The 14,587-nt window shown below is 42.7% G+C and overlaps 1 long non-coding RNA gene across 1 annotated transcript; it reads right to left on the bottom strand.

Annotated features, from left to right (window-relative positions):
• Nucleotides 1-13,467: 13,467 nt before the first annotated feature.
• LOC108932326 (uncharacterized) lies at nt 13,468-14,061 on the bottom strand. The gene is made up of 3 exons (XR_001965981.1): nt 13,985-14,061; nt 13,776-13,873; nt 13,468-13,659 (listed from the first exon to the last, which is right to left on the bottom strand). It is a non-coding gene; the product is annotated as an uncharacterized LOC108932326 (long non-coding RNA).
• Nucleotides 14,062-14,587: the final 526 nt, after the last annotated feature.

Genomic DNA, 14,587 nt, shown 5'->3' with positions numbered 1-14,587 from the left:
AATTAACAGGTAATGCAGTTCAAGTTTATAGAGCAGATAGGAAATTGAGGGAGAAGTGGGAGATGTGTGCTTTCAGAGCCTTATTGGATGTTGAGAGGGATTCGGCAGTTCTGAGTGAGAAAAGGAGCTCACAACACAATTACAACTGGTGCTAGAACCAGCAATTTGTGGTTACAGCTTGCAAGACAGTGAATGAATGTGCTGTTTTGCAAGCTGTAACCACAGTCTTGACCTTGATTTGGGCAGCTACAGGAAGCCAATGGAGAGAAATGGGTGGATACACTGGAACACATTGGTCTTGACTGTTCACAGGTGTATTGCCTGTAACCTTTGCACTCCTGGATCTGTAGTCATGAAGCATTACATTCAGTTTGTAATCAACACCCATATGTAGTATCAGGGCAATATCAAAGCATGGAGGAAGCAAGAGTATTGACAAAGACCCCTGAACCCCATTACAAACATATATACAACAGTAGAATAACATTTTACATATGCATTATATTGACACTTCATGATTTTCACATTTAGTAATGTCAATTAAGGATGTTCTTAATGTTTCTAACCATGGTTAGAATGAGGATACTCAAAGACATGGTGTTTGTGTGTTGTTGAGTAGCATGAAAGAAAAAGATCAGTATCAGGTTTATTCAGCAGTACAGTCAAAACCAGTACATATCACCATAGACTGAGAGACAGGCATGTGAACCAGTTAGTCCAGTGTATGTGCAACATCTTTCCTTTTCAAAATTCCCATAGTAGACAAAAATATGTACATAGTTTTCTTCCAAAACAAATACTATACTCAGGGTACCATAGATGTAATTGAATAAAACAACCACACACAGAAGTCCCTTTGCCTCTTCATTTATAAGTGGCCTTTCCCTGGAAGTAAGCCTGGGGAAAAAATGCTTATTATGTCATTGCAAACTAACATGCATCGGAAAATTAAATCCATCTTACTATATATCAAATGGCCAGAATAGAAGTTTGTTAAACATTATGGATGACTGCCTGCTTTTATCACTCTCACTGAGGCATTCTGAGCTCATATGTAAAGTGTAAAGTGAGCTTATGTAAAATTTTTGGCAGATAGTGTTTTTGCCCCACAGCTCCTGGGCTGTGGCTTTGGGCTTGATTGGAATCCAGCTTACTTTGTATGGAGTTTGCATGTTCTTCTGGCATTTTCAGGAGCTCCCTTACTCTGCTTTCCTCCCACAGCCCAAAGATATGTTTCTGCTGAATTGGTGGCTCGTATTTTCCCTTAGTGTGTATGAGAGTGTGTTTTGTTTACCCTGCAATGTAGTAGTGTACTGAGTGTACCCTGCCTCACACCTACTGCCAAGACAGGGTCCAGACTATCATGACTTAATTCTGAACAAGTGGTTGTTGATTATGGATGAATTAAACAATTTTGCCATTGTATAGAATTACTATCATTGAAGTAAGATTGTATAATGTTTCTGGTGGAAGAAAAGCATATTAAATGTGCAGCATTTAAGCATATAGTTGACACAAAGCATCAAGTCTTCATCCTATACACAGTTAAATTGGTAACCAAGTTACCAAGTTAAGAGCAGGGGTGCTGATGACCAGGCTTGTAGTTCTGCAGTAGCTCAGTATGAATACCAAAGTATGATGTATGATGGGTTAGTTCCCTTAATTCACTACTCTGGAACTGATGCTTAAATTACAATTAAGATGGTAGCGAAGTGCTCAGAGCTGCTGCCTTTGGACCAAGAGGTTGCAGCTTTGAATTCTGTCTCTAGCTGTAGTACACTTGAGTAAAGAACTTACCCAAAATTGCCCAGCTGTATAAATGTAATAAAGAGTTGGGCCACCCTTTTGCCTTCAGAACAGCTTCAATCCCTGTCATATATGACATGTTGTGACCTGTGTGGGCACTTAGAATTCCTAGCTAGACTCCTGCTTAAAGGTTCAAGTGATGCTAAGATCTGGTTGTTGAGAAGGCCATAGATGGCATTTGACTTCATCCTGATGTTTTTATGCATTATTATCCCTGAATATCTGAACATACGGTGCACCTGGTCCTGTAAAATGGCCTCATTTTCCTTGACCATTATATGGCTACGTGGAGCAATCATGAGACCTAACAACTCCCACGAGATGGCTGTATGTACTGCTACGGGTCCTCCACCACGTTTAACAGCTGGTGAATAACACTGTGGGTTGAAGGTAGCCTTTGGTTTTTCTCCAAATATAAACCCATCACAATGTAAGAAATATGGTGAAAAATTACTCATACCATATTACTGTGTACATTGCTCAGGGATCCAGATTTTGTGCTCCTTGCACCAGGTTATGCATCTTTGTGGGTCAGTCTTCAAAAAACAGGTGATTTTCCAATGGCAGCCTGGTGAAGCTCACGATATACAGTTTTTCATGAGACTGGATCACAGATTTAATTCCTCATTAATTTCTGAGGCTGTATTTTTGTAGCATTTAGCCACTGTCCTGTGATGTGTGTCGATCCCTGTCGGTGAGCTTTGACTTTCGACCACTGTTCCTCTTTGCCTATGCACATTTGACATATGATGTTCTTATTTCTAAGACTTTTCCTCTTGATATATTAAAAAAATGTAACAGTTTTTATGACCAATGATCCTGCAATATGGGTGCCAGCTATCTAACCTCTTTGGACCTCTGTTGGCTCTCTCATGTTGCCTTGAAGACTCACATAACAAAGTGGCAATTGTCAGAGCTCTTTCAGAGCTGACATATACTGCCCATTTCCAGTCAGCCTAATATGATTCACCTTTGCAGCTCCAATTGTGATATAGTTACTTTAAACATTTTTCATTTACAGCTGGTTTTCTCTACACCCTGTATTAAACTACCAATGAAATCTTCTGAACCATTTCGAACACAAAGCCAATAGCTGCAATCAATATTCTTTTGCAGAGAAAAACATTGTCTATAAAACCAAAGATAAAATAAATGAGACAAAAATACTTTAGCAGAATTTCATGTTATTGAACAAAATGCACTTCACTATATTTGCCACTAGATGGAAAAATCTCCCAGCTAAACTAAGACAGAATTGTACAAGCTGCTATTACTGTCACATGTGGCTTTCTCATCTCTTGACAGTGTCAGATCATTTTTTTTTGCATATTAGGAAAGTATTAACAATAAGACTGACAAGTGACAAGTTTATGTTAGTGCTTTTAAATCTCTTCATTACTAAAATGTTAACACTTGGGCTTTAAGAAGAAACTCCTACTATACAGTACATTGCACAACAGGTGACTTTTCGTGTGATTTGATGGTTTTTGTGTTGGTGGGTTAGACTTGATCTGGTTTTTTGTTGGTGGGGTTGGTTTGATGGTTTGGTTTTTTGTGTTGGCAGGTTAGGCTTGGCTTGCTGGTTTGGCTTTGGTGGGGTTGGTTTGATGGTTGGTTGTCATGCTTGGTTTGTTGGCTTGGTTTTGTTGGTGGTATGGTTTGATGGTTTTGAGTTGGTGTGTTAGACTTGATTTGTTGGTTTGGTTTTATGGTTGGTTTTTTTGTGTTGGAAGTAGGCTTGGTTGCTTTCTGTTGGTGGTTGAGACTTGGTCTGTTGGTTTGGTGGATATGATTTGATGGTTGGTTTTTTGTTAGTGGGATGGCTTGAGATCTGGTTTTTTGTTGGGTTAGGCTGTTTTTTAGGTGTCAGAAAACATCAGAATAAAGAAACATTTTACAGTGAATACAATATATAATGTAATTTACTTCATACAAAACAAACTTGTGCTCTCCCACACAACCAACCCATCTGCATTCTCAAACCTTCCTCAATTTGCTTTTCCAAGTTCTGTCCCTCATCGTTACCCAGTCCCGTTCCACATCTCTGATAACAACCGCCCGCCTTGTTCCTCAACCATGATTTTGGATCCTTGCCTCTGTTCAGTTCACCAACCGACCAACTATTTGCCCATCCCCGACCATGAGCGCCATGCTGAGGACAGGCAGGCTGGAGACAGGTGAGTAGTGGACCCAGCTGCAGGTTGGTTTTAATCTTTTAACAAAGTTCGTAGGACAGGACACAATCAGTAGTTGAGGAGAACAGGTGAGGGTCAAAAACCAGGAACAAGAGAACAAGCAGGCCGAAGCTGCTGAGACTGCAAAACCACAAGGGAACTTGCAAGAATCCGCATCAACAGGTGGACATGGAGCTCCTTTTATTCGTGTCTTAACTGAGTGCAGGTGTTGTCGCTCCACTTGTTCCCAGTGGCATGACACTGTCAGCATGTCTAGTCCTTTGATTCTGAATAAACAATCCTGCACTTGGGTCCAGCCACCTCCGTGTCCTCTGTTCATCATCACAGTAGTAACATTTCTTATTTCTTTCTGTGTCTGTATTATTATTATTGTAAAATTAAAGATTTTTTAATGTATCCAGAACAGTTCGTTTAATGTTTTTATGCATAGAAAGGTACATGATATACGATATACTAAGACAAACATTTGACTAACTGATGGTAGATACCCGAATATTCTGACTTGCGTCAAAATCCGATTTAAAGACAGACTGAAGAACAGAATTCGTTCGTAATCCGAGGACTGCCTATAATTGTTATATTTCCCCAATACCATATAAAAGGTGGTCTTGGTCGTAAGTGTTTTTGGATGTAGTTTTTCAGTATTTTATGCTGAAAGAGCAACTGAGAAATGCATCAAGGCAAATGCAAGTTCATTTATTTAGATTTTTTTGTCTTTCCTAGTTGTACAAAAGTGCAGGTATTCAAATTTTCATGACTGCATGGTAATTGAAGGTTTATTGTGTGCAGCTTTTTGGGGGAAATGTCAACTCTGATAAAGCTGTTATAGTAAATAAATTATACTGCAAGGAAAAATCTCACATATTAAAACTCAGGCATGAGATTTGCCGAATAAACTGGTGATGTCAATGAACTATACAGTACTAACTTCCAACTTTTACAAGAACATTTTTGCAAGCTATGAAAACCAAAACAACTTGAAAAACATGATCTGTCAGTTTTTCTGAGGGCATGTAACAATAAAAAATGCAGACATGATAAATTGTGCATGTTTACTTATGGGGCAATATGCTGAAGAATGCAGCAGACATTTCTGTGCTCTTCTTTCTGCGTGACACTGTTGTGTAGACGGTGGTTTGTGAATAACTGTTCTGACATGCCTTAGCATACACAGCCCTTATTGTTCCTGTCTGTTGGAGCATAGCACATATAGAGTGTTACGTGAACAAGGTCATAATACGTGAAAATGTGCAAGCACTGAATTTTGTCTCCAGTGAAACAAAACAAAAGTTTCGAGAGCTTGACCAGCAGATCTGCATGAATCACACACACTGACTGAAACCGCTTGTCCAGAGCCTAACCTGGCAACACAGGGCGCAAGGCTGGAGGAGGGGACACACCCAGGACAGGATGCCAGTCTGTCAAAAGGCAGCCCAAGCAGGACTTGAACCCCAGACCCACTAGAGGGCAGGCACAAGCCAAACCCGCTGCACCACCATGTCCCCCAAGTCCTGTGTGAATTGGACTTAGATATACGATAATGCTGGAGGAGATCTTAAATACCTGAAGTAAGCAATAACTGGCATACTAAAGGAATAAGTGACATATGACTTAACACCAGTAGGACATCAGTAGTTTTTTTCTTCTCCATAAGTAAGTTATTTAAAAAAATTATTAATTTTGTTCTTTTTGAATGGTGGCACTGTGGCATAGTGGGTTGCACCATGGTCCCCGGAGGAACGACATTTCGTTCCACTGTATACATACAATCTATAGAGGAATGACAATTAAAACCCACTTGAACCTAAATGTCAAATGCGTATAGTGCCAGAAAACCTATGATAATGCCTTTATTTTTGCAAATGACCCTATGCTGTATGTGGTAATTACTGTGAAATTAGCAAACCCTCAAAAGAGCTTGCTGGCAAGTAAAATCCTAACCAGTGTTGATGTGCAGAATTTTAGCCTTGATAATGAGCAAACCTCAGTAGTCCATGGAATGCCAGCCCTCATCTGACAAGTAAAGCCAAAGTTGGTAGGTATAATACGTGACCCTATAAATAATTTGCGATCTTTCGCTCTCTGTCTTTTCCCCATCTTCACTTCTAGACTCATGACAAACCCAAACAGATGAGCATTGACACTGGTTACCCACCTGTCAGTCTCAGGAAGGACAGGAAAGTGCTGTGTGAAAATGAGTGGTGAGTCAAGATGAGAGGAAATTAAAGGATAACAAAAACAAGGCACCTCAAGCAAGACTCAAACACCAGACCCACCAGAGAGCAGACACAGGTCAAACCCATTGTGTCACCACACCTCCTCTGCTTAAAGAATGAGCATGATTAAACATTGCATTATAATAAATGTATATGTTATAATGTAAAATACAATAAATAATAATAACTATAGTTCTGATAAAAAACAAAATGCCTCTTATGTTTTTTCTCAGAAGGCCATGTGTTGGAGTGTATTGATGCAAAAAAACAATACAGACTTTTTTCGGGCTTTACCACAGAACCCTTGAACCCGTGCACAGTCTCAAAGTGAAAAGAAGCTGCTTTTCCTACTTTGCTGCTTTGCTAAAGAGCTCTTAGTCCACACCAAGATCACTTTAGAGGAACTGGAGGATGAATGACGAGGCAGTACGAAAGAGAGAAGATTATATCCAGTCACTCTTTGATTTACTGAATTCTATACATACACATAAAAAAAAAAAAAAAAAAACTGTCTTTAGTATTTTTTCCATCTGGCATTTTACGGTTATTATTGGTTCAAACTGAAATGAGAGAGGGCAGCGAACTACGAGCACTTTCACATGGCTTTTGACTGATTTGTTTTTCCTGTGCTGTAAAAAGAAATCGACAGATGCATTTTGGATTAAAAAACAGTTAAATGTTTATGTTCAACGGTTAAATTGTGAGAATTGTGAGAACGGCTGAGAAGATCATGGGAGTCCCTCTAGTCACCATCGACACCTCATACAACAACCGCTGCATCCGCAAAGCCACCAGTATCGCGGATGACCCCACTCACCCCTCTCCTGGACTCTTGCCATCGGCAGAATCATCCACGCCACCACCAGCAGACTTTGCAACAGTTTCTTCCCTGAAGCAGTCAGATTAGCCAACACCCTGTTGCCTCTTAACGCTCACCTGGCAAAGTCAAACTACTAATCCAGCACGACTCAATACCACTGCACACCTGCGCTTTACAAAGCTGCATCAGACACTTTTTTATGGAACTTATTGCTGCTGCACTACAGTTTACAGCCCATGTCCTGTGTATTTATTGTCCTGTGTATCTACTGTTCTGTTCTGCATATTTATTGTCCTGCACTTGTCTCACACTGTTGCGTATTTGCACTTCATGTAGTCCTGCGTACTGTTCTGTGTCGCACCATGGTCCCAGAGAAACGACATCTCGTTCCACTGTGAACAAGCTATATAGAGGAATGACAATAAAAACCCACTCGAACTTGAACTTAAATGTTAACGGCAACATCAGTGTGTGAGCAAATGGGGACATGTTCGGGCAGGAAATGATGTGGTCTCCTCACTTGTGTAAATGTCTCACATTGTCTTCTTCACTGCCTCAGGCCTGCAGCTCCTGGGCCGCAATCACCTGCTGACGTCTGTAAAATAACAACATTGTTAGAACCGAAAAAAAAGTCCCACATTTGTACATATCTCTTTATGGTTGTTGTCAGTGTGACGTACATATGATTTATGCTCTGTGTTTCACGGAAACCTGGCTGACTGAAGCCATTCCGGACAGCGCGCTACATCTGCCGGGCTTCCAGCTGTTCAGAGCGGATCGTGACGCGGAATCGGCGGGGAAATCACGTGGCGGTGGGACATGCTTCTACATCAACGAAAGGTGGTGTACAGATGCGACAGCGTTGAAGATGATGTGCTGTCCCGACCTAAAAGCGCTCTTCGTCAACTCTAAGCCTTTCTACTCGCCGTGGGAATTTTCCTTGTTCATCCTCGTCAGCGTTTACGTTCCACCGCAAGCGTGCGTCAACGCAGCGCTGCAACAGCTGGGCGACCAGATCACAGACACAGAGCAACAACACCCGGACTCTGTTATAATCGTTCTCGAGGACTTTAATAAAGCAAATCTCTCCCGTGAACTGCCAAAATATAGCCAGCATATTACATGTCCCACCAGAGACAGTAATATACTGGACCACTGCTACACCACTGTAAAGGATGCATATCACTCTGTTCCACGGGCAGATTTGGGGCTCTCTGATCACTGCCTGGTTCATCTTATACCGACCTACAGGCAGAAACTGAAATCTGCTAAACCTGCTAAATGCTCAAAACAGTGGAGATGATTGTGGACTTTAGGAGAAACACCCCGGCATTACCCCCACTCACCATCATGAACAGCACTGTGGCAACAGTGGAGTCATTCAGGTTCCTGGGCACCACCATCTCACAGGACCTGAAGTGGGAGCCCCACATAGACTCCATTGTGAAGAAGGCCTAGCAGAGGTTGTACTTCCTTCGCCAACTGAGGAAGTTCAATCTGCCACAGAGGCTGCTGATGCAATTCTACTCTGCAGTCATCCAGTCTGTCCTCTGCACCTCTATGACTGTCTGGTTCGGCTCAGCTACAAAATCAGACATCAGAAGACTACAGCGGATAGTTCGGACTGCTGGAAGAATCATCGGCGCACCCCCCCCCCCAGCTTTCCAAGAACTGCACTCGTCCAGAGTCAGTAAAAAGGCTAGCAAAATCATTGTAGACCCCTCACATCCAGGCCACTTCCTCTTCGAACCTTTGCCATCTTGCCAGCGCTACAGAGCACCGAGCGCCAGGACAGCCAGGCACAAGAAAAGTTTCTTTCCTCAGGCCATCTACCTCATGAACAGCTAAATCCGCCTAGAGAGTAAACCAGTGCAATACACAACGCTATTTATATTTATAACTATTTATCACATCATATCTCTTACTCACACTCCGTTGCATTTGTATAGAACATACCTGTACATACATACAATTTCTAGTGACTATTTTTGTATATTGGGTACTTTATATTTTTCTATATTTTTTATCCTTCATTCACATATTCTATCTTCTCATCTGTGCCTTGTCATTATCATTCTGTCTGTGCTGTGGAAGTTTCTGTCACCAAGACAAATTTCTTGTATGTGTGAACATACTTGGCAATAAAGCATCCTGGGTGTGTCCCCTCCCCTTCTGGCCTTACGCCCTGTGTTGCCGGGTAGGCTCCGGTTCCCCGCGACTCCAAATGGGACGAGCGGTTCAGAAAAATGTGATTCTGATTTACTGGTATGTCTGAGAGCAGGACTGAACACTGACATAATATTACTGATAGTGATCATAGAAACAAAATACGTACATAAATGACTCATTAACCACAATAAATATCCAAGCAGGATGAATGAAGCTTATTTGGCAAGTATATAGACACATTGTCTGAAACACCTTTTCCCAAGCGTGGTCGCTGCAAACTGGAGTCCAACCTGGTAACACAGGGGGAACAGAAGGGGACACACCCAGGATGGGACACCAGTCTGTCACAAGGCACCCCAAGCAGGACTCAAACCCCAGACCTACCAGAGAGCAGGATCCGGCCAAGCCTGATGCACCACCATGCCCCATCTTGGCAAGTATATCTATATTTTACTTACCTCACACCTTTTTCCATGGCAGCTTTCAGTGCCAGTGTTATATTGCAATGTGCAAGATTTTCCTACTTACAGTGATTTACTATTTTATACACAACTAAGTAGCTTTGAATGGAGCAGTTTAGGGTGAGGTCCTTTCTGAAGAATGCTGCAGCAGAGCTCAAGCTTGTGATCTTAAGCCTGCCACAGCTCTAACTGCTACGCCTCCTTCATGTCACCTTTAATCCATCCGCAAATATCAACAGTGTGAAAGAACCTTTAGAGAGAAAGTTCGTAATAAACAAATTGGACAGCAGCGTTGCCCATGTTCAGCACAATGTACTGATGAACAGGGCCGTTGCCAGTGGGGTGAAAGGTGGTGACAATTATAGGGGCCCCCACTGCCCAGGGGGCCCTCTAAATCAAGTAATCATGTTATATAGGCCCCTGCTCTTTGAATAATTATAGTATATATACTACAGCTTCAGCTTGCATGCCTGAGAGTTTAATGAAGTCTTTGAAGTTGCAGCCATTGACTTGGACGAGCTCACCGATACTGTGATACCTGACATCAATTTCTGTGAGGATGTGTGTGTTTCCACCAGGACCCGTTTAACATACAACAATGATAAACCATGGTTCACAGCTAAACTCTTAGAGGGCTACAAAAGTGGGGACAAAGTCTTGTACAATCAGGCTTGGAACATCCTTACAAAGGAGATAGGAGTGGCTAAGAAAAGCTACTCTGAGAAGCTCACAAAGTTCTCAGTTAATGACCCTGCATCAGTGTGGAAAGGCGTGAAAGACATGACCAACTACAAGACATCATCCCCCCACCCTGTGGGCAATCAACAACTGGCTGACGACCTGAACGTGTATTACTGCAGGTTTGAAAAGGCCGGTCTCACACACCACACCCATCTTCTCTCTACATGACCATCAACACCCCCCTCCCTTCTCTCCCCTCTCCTTTTACTCAAACTGCTCTGAGGATCTGTGAAGAGGATGTGTGCCGGGTCTTCCAGAAACAGAAGACAAGGAAAGAACCAAGCCCTGACGGTGTTTCACTTGCCTGTAGGAAAATCTTTGCTGACCAGCTGTCACCCATCTTCACCCAGATCTTCAACAGATAACCGGAGCAGTGCAAAGTCCCCTCCTGCCTCAAACACTCCACCATCATCCCAATCCCAAAAAATCCAAGATTACAGGCCTAAATGACTACAGACCTGTTGGTTTGATGTCTGTAATCATGAAGTCAGAGACTGGTGTTATCCCACTTGAAGGACATCACCTGCTGGACCCCCTCAAGTTTGTTTACAGAGCAAACAGGTCAGTGGATGATGCAGTCAACATAGGACTGCACCTCATCCTGCAACACCTCGACAAACAAGAGACTTATGCAAGGGTCCTATTTGCAGAATTCAGTTTGGCGTTTAACACTATCATCCCAGACCTCCTTCAAACAAAGTATACAGCAAAAAGATGTGTTTTTAAGTGTAGATCTGGAAACAGTTTCTGTCTTATAGATAGCCTCGTAATGTAACATCCAGATTTGAAATGTTTCCCCAAGGACAGAATATAAAGTTATGCTTTTTTTTATGGGGGCTAACAAGTTAGCCGAAACAACTGTTCGGAATTATGACGCAGACACAAGTTCCTCCTCTGCTGTTCCCAAAACAAAATGGATAAGATTGTCTTGATGAAGACTTGTCCCTGCTTTTTTCTGTTGATTGCTTTAGCTTTAATTGCACTTCTGTCATATTCCAGGAAAAAAAAAAAAAAAAAAAAAAAAAAAAAAAATTCTGGCCGCTTCCACAACAAAGCAGAAATGCGGTCTTTATCTGAAGACATATTTGGCAACTGGTGTTGACAACAAGTGTGGGTGGTGATGGATGGCTGGCTGTCTCAGAAGCTAAAGCTGGTAGACCTCATGTAGAATAAGCAACTCGTCTTACTCCTGTACAACCTGGGACACATTAACAAAAGAAGCAACAAAAAAGTCCAGCAAAAGTAACCCAGAAGAATTGTTCAGGACTCAGTTAATTGTATCCATGATCATACTTCCCTCCTATGCAAGATAACCAAATTTCTCTTACATTTTGCGTAACCTGTGTCACAAAATCTTTCTATAACCACATCTCAGTGGGATAAACTCATCCTCAGATGACTTTCTACTCCTGTTTTCAGACAAGCTACCCTGTTCCTTTGCAGAATCTTAGCATATGAAGACAACAACTTTAAGCCCCCACTGTCCATCCATCAACGGGGTGCGGTGGCGCGGTCCTGCTCTCCCGTGGGTCTGGGGTTCGAGTCCCCCTTAGGGTGCCTTGTGACGGTCTGGGGTCCTGTCCTGGGTGTGTCCCCTTCCGCCTTATGCCCTGTGTTACTGGGTAGGCTCTGGTTCCCTGCGACCCTGTATGGGATGAGCGGCTCTGAAAGTGTGTGTGTCCATCCATCATAATTAAAAAAAAGCAGCTGCTTCAAGGAAAAAGACACAATAATAATTATCAATCACACTATGTTCTGCAAGAGCATATGGCCCAAACATGGGTGCCTATTGACCGAATATGGGTGATAAGCTCTTCACCTGCATTTTAAAAACGTATGCATTGGAGGTTTAGGCCCAAATCATTTAGTTAGGAAAATTTTTTTCTTTATTAACTCAAATTAAAAATAGAAAGACTATACAAACACATCATTTACACCTATACACACTGTCTGAACCACTTGTCCCATACAGGGTCATGGGGAGTCAGAGCCTAACCCAGCAACACAGGGCGTAAGGCTGGAGGGGGAGGGGACACACCCAGGATGGGACGCCAGTCCGTCACAAGGCACCCCAAGCAGGACTTGAACCCCAGACCCACTGGAGAGCAGGACCTAGTCCAACCCACTGCGCCACCATGCCCTATACATTATTTAGCATTAAATAAAATAACAACCACAATACCAGTACAACTGCATATACTCAAAAAAACAAGATCACTCAAACAAAGTTCAATACAAAACAAACATTAAGCACTAGTTAAAACATCAGATACCAATCATGCTTCACACACACAGTTTCAGAACCACTTGTCCCAAACGGGGTTGCGGGGAACCAGAGCCTACCCGGTAACACAGGGTGTAAGGCCAGAGGGGGAGGGGACACACCCAGGACAGGACACCAGTCTGTTACAAGGCACTCCCAGCGGGACTCGAACCCCAGACTCACCGAAGAGCAGGACTGTGGTCCAACCCACTGTTCCACCGCACCCCCACCTTGCTTCAGTTCATCACAATCATTGTCCGACTACTAAAAATTCCAAAGCTGATATCTTTAAAATCACAGTTGCACAGTATCAGTACTCCAAGAGATCATTGGACTCCACCAAAGTACTCATGACTTTCAGCATCTGCCATAAATATCATATATTAAAATCACACTATAAATAAAGAAAAGCAAAATTAAATACAACAAACATTATCATTAAACAACACTCTAAAAATATATTAAACATCAGCAATACTAAAAACTTCAATAAAATCCAAATAAAAACACATTTTAAACAGTTGTTCCAAGCAATAGTCCCCCTCCTCCCCAACTCCCAGGTGGGACCTCTTACAAGAGCCTGAAAAACTGAACTTAGGAGGGGACCCCACCCGGGACAAATCAATAACCAAAACACCCAAATGATCTGTCCCCAAAGTGGAGGGGCGGTAATCTTCTTGGCTTTCTGTGGGATACCCATCAAAACAGGTACCCCAGTGTAGTACTGGTGACATGCCCAGCTTCCCTCCTTCGTCTTTTCTTCCTCCTGGTCACCCGTGAAAAGTTCAAGGTCGTGTCCTCCTGACCAGGAGAGTGAAAATCCTCTTCGGCCGGCCAGTTGGACCCCGCAAACACTAGCAGCTGCAAAACCATCACTTACCTTAGTCACCTTCACACTGGGGACAGCGGCGGGAACCTACGCAGCCCCTGGCCAGGTGGCCGGTCTCCGTACACCGCCGGCACCTCATGCCTCTACGGTTCCCTGGCCCTAACACAGACGACAGGAGGGAGGCTGCTTTAGATAAAACAAGTAGCCCAAAAGTTAAAATACGCAGAAGGCTGGACAAAACCTTCCATCCTAGCAAGGTCAGGGTGAAGACATACCTGAAATTGTCTTTGCCCATTACAAAAGCCCAGCTCATCCCGCACGTCCTTGTGTCCTCTGACGTCGACAAACTCCTTCAGGAAAGTTTCCATGGCTGCTACCGACACAAAGGGGTCAAAGATGTGGACTGTCACAATCCTTCGGTCGGGCCTCCACAGTGGTTTCAAAGAGTAGGGGTGCAAGGTGGGATAGTCAGCGATCTACCTACACAACCTCAAAGTCTTCCAGTACTCCCCCTCGATCAGCAGCGTGAGGTTGAAGAACAACAAATGTCCATTACGTTGGATGCAGACCACATCCTCAACAGTGAGGGCCAGGAGTCCTAAGACAAAATGACATCATTTAAAATCTGAAATAAGCAGTTTACGTCAGCCCAAACATTGTTGGTTCCAGGTTTTTAAAAAATGCTTATTTGCAAGAAATATAAATCTGTGCAAGTCTCAGCTTCCCAGAAGCCACAAATGCTGGCACTGAGATGAGGTATGTCAGAACTTAAGTTTGCTAACAAAAATGTACAGCTATCTAGTAGGAGATCAGGAAATGATAAAGCCTTGGAGGTAATGTTTCCGCATGTTGAAACCCTTCTTGATTTATATCCTGAACTAATCCCGTTTATGTTACACAAACTATATTCACAACACTAAATAAGGTAGCAGAGGACATCCAAAAGATCTGACAGCTGAGATATTAAGTTTATGCAGAACCACAGGAAACAGAACAATGTCTCATTGCTAATAAGTCTCTGGAAGGAGAGGAAGCATGTCACAGAATGAAGTGATATAAAATTTCTTCAACTGAGATTAGTCATAAT

Source organism: Scleropages formosus, chromosome 10 (assembly GCF_900964775.1).
Source record: "Scleropages formosus chromosome 10, fSclFor1.1, whole genome shotgun sequence".
In the NCBI taxonomy this organism is placed as follows: Eukaryota; Metazoa; Chordata; class Actinopteri; order Osteoglossiformes; family Osteoglossidae; genus Scleropages; species Scleropages formosus.
This window is presented reverse-complemented; position numbering and strand designations above follow the sequence as displayed.